At 39.8% G+C, this 7059-nt stretch overlaps 2 non-coding genes across 2 annotated transcripts; both read left to right on the top strand.

Moving 5' to 3' along the window:
* Positions 1-366: 366 nt before the first annotated feature.
* Positions 367-439, top strand: TRNAF-GAA (transfer RNA phenylalanine (anticodon GAA)). Its single transcript has one exon. It is a non-coding gene; the product is annotated as a tRNA-Phe (tRNA).
* A 1075-nt stretch (positions 440-1514) lies between these two features.
* Positions 1515-1587, top strand: TRNAF-GAA (transfer RNA phenylalanine (anticodon GAA)). The gene has a single exon. It is a non-coding gene; the product is annotated as a tRNA-Phe (tRNA).
* Positions 1588-7059: the final 5472 nt, after the last annotated feature.

The following is a 7059-nucleotide window of genomic DNA, read 5'->3' as shown; positions in this document are numbered from 1 at the left end:
AAAATGGATTCCACCTCTCTTGCCTTCAGCTTTGACTTCCATTATTTCCCGTTTCTATCTCGATTTTAGGGTAAACTGTAGCCTGCATCATTTTCCATCTAACCTTGGACCAAAGTGTCAGATGATATAGCTTGCTTCCTCATGCCACACATTTCTGTGTATTAGATTGCTAGCCTATTTAGCGTTTAGAAAAAAAGAAATACCTAGCTTGCGCAATAAAAAATAAATTGACTAATTGTGCCCAGTTAGCTGCAGAAGGATACAGCATACTTTAACACATAGATGTACCCTCCTAGTGATTGATCAGATGCCCACTTGTTGCCTACAATGATTAAGAATCATCCGGAAGGTATTCTTTGACAACTGGCCGAAATAGCTCAGTTGGGAGAGCGTTAGACTGAAGATCTAAAGGTCCCTGGTTCAATCCCGGGTTTCGGCAAGGACTGAGCACCTAGCTAATTGGGTGTAGTTCTCTCTTGGAGTCAGCTTCAGTAGACATTTTAGTTCATAGATGAAACCTTTCAATAACCTGATCGACATACCATCAGTAGAGCACAGCACTTGCGTTCTATCTTCCTTTCAAAATGGCTTCCACCTCTCTTGCCTTCAGCTTTGACTTCCATTATTTCCAGTTTCTATCTTGATTTTAATGTAAAGCTTAGGCTGCATCATCTTCTATTTTCCAATGAACCAAGCTGTCAGATGATATAGCTTGCTTACTCATCCCACACATTTGTGTGCCTATTCAGAGTTTGGAATAAAAGAAGTACCTAGGTTGCGCAGCAAAAAAGTAAATGAGTAAATGCACCCAGTTAGCTGCAGAAGGATACCGGAAGTTTAAGACATAGCTGTACCCTCAAAGTGAATGATTTTGAGGTGTATGTCTTTTCTACAATGATTAAGAAGAAAACGGAGGGACCTGTGAAATAACTGGCTGAAATAGCTCAGTTGGGAGAGTGTTAGACTGAAGATCTAAAGGTCCCTGGTTCAATCCCGGGTTTCGGCAAAGACTCAGAAGGCAGCTTGTTAGGCGTGTTTCTTTCTTGGATTCAGCTTCTGGTGACGTTTTATTTAATTGATAAAACCTTTCATCAACCTAATTGACATACCATCAGTACAAGACAGTACGTGTTTTCTATCTTCCTTTGAAAATGGATTCCACCTCTCTTGCCTTCAGCTTTGACTTCCATTATTTGCCGTTTCTATCTCGATTTTAGGGTAAACTGTAGCCTGCATCATTTTCCATCTAACCTTGGACCAAAGTGTCAGATGATATAGCTTGCTTCCTCATGCCACACATTTCTGTGTATTAGATTGCTAGCCTATTTAGCGTTTAGAAAAAAAGAAGTACCTAGCTTGCGCAATAAAAAATAAATTGACTAATTGTGCCCAGTTAGCTGCAGAAGGATACAGCATACTTTAACACATAGATGTACCCTCCTAGTGATTGATCAGATGCCCACTTGTTGCCTACAATGATTAAGAATCATCAGGAAGGTATTCTCTGACAACTGGCCGAAATAGCTCAGTTGGGAGAGCGTTAGACTGAAGATCTAAAGGTCCCTGGTTCAATCCCGGGTTTCGGCAAGGACTGAGCACCTAGCTAATTTGGAGTAGTTCTCTCTTGGAGTCAGCTTCAGTAGACATTTTAGTTCATAGATGAAACCTTTCAATAACCTGATCGACATACCATCAGTAGAGCACAGCACTTGCGTTCTATCTTCCTTTCAAAATGGCTTCCACCTCTCTTGCCTTCAGCTTTGACTTCCATTATTTCCAGTTTCTATCTTGATTTTAATGTAAAGCTTAGGCTGCATCATCTATTTTCCCATGAACCAAGCTGTCAGATGATATAGCTTGCTTACTCATCCCACACATTTGTGTGCCTATTCAGAGTTTGGAATAAAAGAAGTACCTAGGTTGTGCACCAAAAAAGTAAATGAGTAAATGCACCCAGTTAGCTGCAGAAGGATACCGGAAGTTTAAGACATAGCTGTACCATCAAAGTGAATGATTTGGAGGTGTATGTCTTGTCTACAATGATTAAGAAGAAAACGGAGGGAGCTTTGAAATAACTGGCTGAAATAGCTCAGTTGGGAGAGCGTTAGACTGAAGATCTAAAGGTCCCTGGTTCAATCCCGGGTTTCGGCAAAGACTCAGAAGACAGATTTTTAGGCGTGTTTCTTTCTTGGATTCAGCTTCTGGTGACGTTTTATTTAATTGATAAAACCTTTCCTCAACCTAATTGACATACCATCAGTACAAGACAGTACTTGTTTTCTATCTTCCTTTCAAAATGGATTCCACCTCTCTTGCCTTCAGCTTTGACTTACATTATTTACTGTTTCTATCTTGATTTTTAGGTAACCCGCAGTCTGCATCAGTCTCCATCTTCCCTTGAACCAAAGTGTCGGATGAAATAGCTTGCTTACTCATGCCACACATTTCTGTGCATTAGATTGCTAGCCTATTTAGAGTTTAGAAAAAAAGAAATACCTAGCTTGCAGAATAAAAAACAAATTCCCTAATTACACCCAGTTAACTGGAGAAGGATACAGCAAAGTTTAAGACATAGCTGTACCCTCACAGTGAATGATTTAGACTTCTGTGTCTTGTCTACAATGATTAAAAATGATACGGAAAGCTTTTCATGACACCTGGCTAAAATATCTCAGTTAGGATAATGTTAGACTAAAGATAAAAAAGGTCCTTGGTTCAATCCTGGGTTGTGCCAAAGACCAAGCACTCAGCTTGTTAGGCATGTTTCTTTCTTGGAGTCACTCTCAAGTGACATTTTATTTCATTGATAAAAACTTGCATCAACCTGATCGACATGCCATCGGTACAAAAGAGAACTTATTTTCTATCTTCCTTTCAAAATGGCTTCCACCTCTCTTGCCTTCAGCTTTGACTTCCATTATTTCCCGTTTCTATCTTGATTTTAATGTAAACCGTAGCCGGCGTCATCTTCCATTTTCCCATGAGCCAAACTGTCAGATGATATAGCTTGCTTGGTCATGCCACACATTTCTGTTTATGAGAGTGGTAGCCTATTCAGAGTTTAGAAAAAAAGAAGTACCTACCTCGCGTAGCAAAAAAGTAAAGGAGTAATTGCCCCCAGTTAGCTGCAGAAGGATACCGGAAGTTTAAGACATAGCTGTACCCTCAAAGTGAATGATTTTGAGGTGTATGTCTTTTCTACAATGATTAAGAAGAAAACGGAGGGACCTGTCAAATGACTGGCCGAAATAGCTCAGTTGGGAGAGTGTTAGACTGAAGATCTAAAGGTCCCTGGTTCAATCCCGGGTTTAGGCAAAGACTCAGAAGACAGCTTGTTAGTCGTGTTTTTTTCTTGGATTCAGCTTCTGGTGACGTTTTATTTAATTGATAAAACCTTTCATCAACCTAATTGACATACCATCAGTACAAGACAGTACATGTTTTCTATCTTCATTTCAAAATGGATTCCACCTCTCTTGCCTTCAGCTTTGACTTCCATTATTTACTGTTTCTGTCTTGATTTTTAGGTAACCCGCAGTCTGCATCAGTCTCCATCTTCCCTTGAACCAAAGTGTCGGATGAAATAGCTTGCTTACTCATGCCACACATTTCTGTTTATGAGAGTGGTAGCCTATTCAGAGTTTAGAAAAAAAGAAGTACCTACCTCGCGTAGCAAAAAAGTAAAGGAGTAATTGCCCCCAGTTAGCTACAGAAGGATACAGCAAAGTGTAACACATAGCTGTACCCTCACAGTGAATGATTGCGACTTATATTTCTTGTCTACAATGATTAACAATAATAAGGAAGGCACTGTGAAAAAACGGGCTGAAAGAGCTCAGTTGCGAGGACGTCAAACTTTAGATCTAAGGGTCCCTGGTTAAATCCTTGGTTTGGTCAAAGACTGAGGAGCTAGTTCGTCAGGCAAGTTTCTTTTTTGGAGTCAGCTTCCGGTGACGTTTTATTTAATTAATAAAACCTTTCATCAACCTAATTGACATACCATCAGTACAAGACAGTACGTGTTTTCTATCTTCCTTTGAAAATGGATTCCACCTCTCTTGCCTTCAGCTTTGACTTCCATTATTTGCCGTTTCTATCTCGATTTTAGGGTAAACTGTAGCCTGCATCATTTTCCATCTAACCTTGGACCAAAGTGTCAAATGATATAGCTTGCTTCCTCATGCCACACATTTCTGTGTATTAGATTGCTAGCCTATTTAGCGTTTAGAAAAAAAGAAATACCTAGCTTGCGCAATAAAAAATAAATTGACTAATTGTGCCCAGTTAGCTGCAGAAGGATACAGCATACTTTAACACATGGATGTACCCTCCTATTGATTGATCAGATGCCCACTTGTTGCCTACAATGATTAAGAATCATCAGGAAGGTATTCTCTGAGAACTGGCCGAAATAGCTCAGTTGGGAGAGCGTTAGACTGAAGATCTAAAGGTCCCTGGTTCAATCGCGGGTTTCGGCAAGGACTGAGCACCTAGCTAATTAGGTGTAGTTCTCTCTTGCAGTCAGCTTCAGTAGACATTTTAGTTCATAGATGAAACCTTTCAATAACCTGATCGACATACCATCAGTAGAGCACAGCACTTGCGTTCTATCTTCCTTTCAAAATGGCTTCCACCTCTCTTGCCTTCAGCTTTGACTTCCATTATTTCCAGTTTGTATCTTGATTTTAATGTAAAGCTTAGGCTGCATCATCTTCTATTTTCCCATGAACCAAGCTGTCAGATGATATAGCTTGCTTACTCATCCCACACATTTGTGTGCCTAGTCAGAGTTTGGAATAAAAGAAGTACCTAGGTTGCGCACCAAAAAAGTAAATGAGTAAATGCACCCAGTTAGCTGCAGAAGGATACCGGAAGTTTAAGACATAGCTGTACCCTCAAAGTGAATGAATTCGAGGTGTATGTCTTGTCTACAATGATTAAGAAGAAAACGGAGGGACCTGTGAAATAACTGGCCGAAATAACTCAGTTGGGAGAGCGTTAGACTGAAGATCTAAAGGTCCCTGGTTCAATCCCAGGTTTCGGCAAAGACTCAGAAGACAGCTTGTTAGGCGTGTTTCTTTCTTGGATTCTGCTTCTGGTGACGTTTTATTTAATTGATAAAACCTTTCATCAACCTAATTGACATACCATCAGTACAAGACAGTACTTGTTTTCTATCTTCCTTTCAAAATGGATTCCACCTCTCTTGCCTTCAGCTTTGACTTCCATTATTTACTGTTTCTATCTTGATTTTTAGGTAAACCGCAGTCTGCATCAGTCTCCATCTTTCCATGAACCAAAGTGTCGGATGAAATAGCTTGTTTACTCATGCCACATATTTCTGTGCATTAGATTGCTAGCCTATTTAGAGTTTAGAAAAAAAGAAATACCTAGCTTGCACAATAAAAAACGAATTCCCTAATTACACCTAGTTAACTGGAGAAGGATACAGCAAAGTTTAAGACATAGCTGTACCCTCACAGTGAAGGATTTAGACTTCTGTGTCTTGTCTACAATGATTAAATAAGATACGGAAAGCTTTTCGTGATACCTGGCTAAAATATCTCAGTTGGGAAAGTATTAGACTCAAGATAAAAAAGGTCCTGGGTTGTGCCAAAGACCAAGCACTCAGCTTGTTAGGCATATTTCTTTCTTGGAGTCACTCTCAAGTGACATTTTATTTCATTGATAAAAACTTGCATCAACCTGATCGACATGCCATCGGTACAAACGCGCACTTATTTTCTATCTTCCTTTCAAAATGGCTTCCACCTCTCTTGCCTTCAGCTTTGACTTCCATTATTTCCCGTTTCTATCTTGATTTTGATGTAAACCGTAGCCGGCGTCATCTTCCATTTTCCCATGAGCCAAACTGTCAGATGATATAGCTTGCTTAGTCATGCCACACATTTCTGTTTATGAGAGTGGTAGCCTATTCAGAGTTTAGAAAAAAAGAAGTACCTACCTCGCGTAGCAAAAAAGTAAAGGAGTAATTGCCCCCAGTTAGCTACAGAAGGATACAGCAAAGTGTAACACATAGCTGTACCCTCACAGTGAATGATTGCGACTTATATTTCTTGTCTACAATGATTAACAATAATAAGGAAGGTTCTGTGAAAAAAACGGCTGAAAGAGCTCAGTTGCGAGGACGTCAAACTTTAGATCTAAGGGTCCCTGGTTAAATCCTTGGTTTGGTCAAAGACTGAGCAGCTAGTTCGTCAGGCAAGTTTCTTTTTTGGAGTCAGCTTCCGGTGACGTTTTATTTAATTAATAAAACCTTTCATCAACCTAATTGACATACCATCAGTACAAGACAGTACGTGTTTTCTATCTTCCTTTAAAAAAGGATTCCACCTCTCTTGCCTTCAGCTTTGACTTCCATTATTTGCCGTTTCTATCTCGATTTTAGGGTAAACTGTAGCCTGCATCATTTTCCATCTAACCTTGGACCAAAGTGTCAGATGATATAGCTTGCTTCCTCATGCCACACATTTCTGTGTATTAGATTGCTAGCCTATTTAGCGTTTAGAAAAAAAGAAATACCTAGCTTGCGCAATAAAAAATAAATTGACTAATTGTGCCCAGTTAGCTGCAGAAGGATACAGCATACTTTAACACATAGATGTACCCTCCTAGTGATTGATCAGTTGCCCACTTGTTGCCTACAATGATTAAGAATCATCAGGAAGGTATTCTGTGACACCTGGCCGAAATAGCTCAGTTGGGAGAGCGTTAGACTGAAGATCTAAAGGTCCCTGGTTCAATTCTGGGTTTCGGCAAGGACTGAGCACCTAGTTAATTAGGTGTAGTTCTCTCTTGGAGTCAGCTTCAGTAGACATTTTAGTTCATAGATGAAACCTTTTAATAACCTGATCGACATACCATCAGTAGAGCACAGCACTTGCGTTCTATCTTCCTTTCAAAATGGCTTCCACCTCTCTTGCCTTCAGCTTTGACTTCCATTATTTCCAGTTTCTATCTTGATTTTAATGTAAAGCTTAGGCTGCATCATCTTCCATTTTCCCATGAACCAAGCTGTCAGATGATATAGCTTGCTTA

The sequence above is a fragment of the Pleurodeles waltl genome, chromosome 8 (assembly GCF_031143425.1).
Source record: "Pleurodeles waltl isolate 20211129_DDA chromosome 8, aPleWal1.hap1.20221129, whole genome shotgun sequence".
Lineage (NCBI taxonomy): Eukaryota > Metazoa > Chordata > Amphibia > Caudata > Salamandridae > Pleurodeles > Pleurodeles waltl.
The sequence above is the reverse complement of the archived record's forward strand: the minus strand, read 5'-3'. Positions and strand labels throughout refer to the sequence as shown.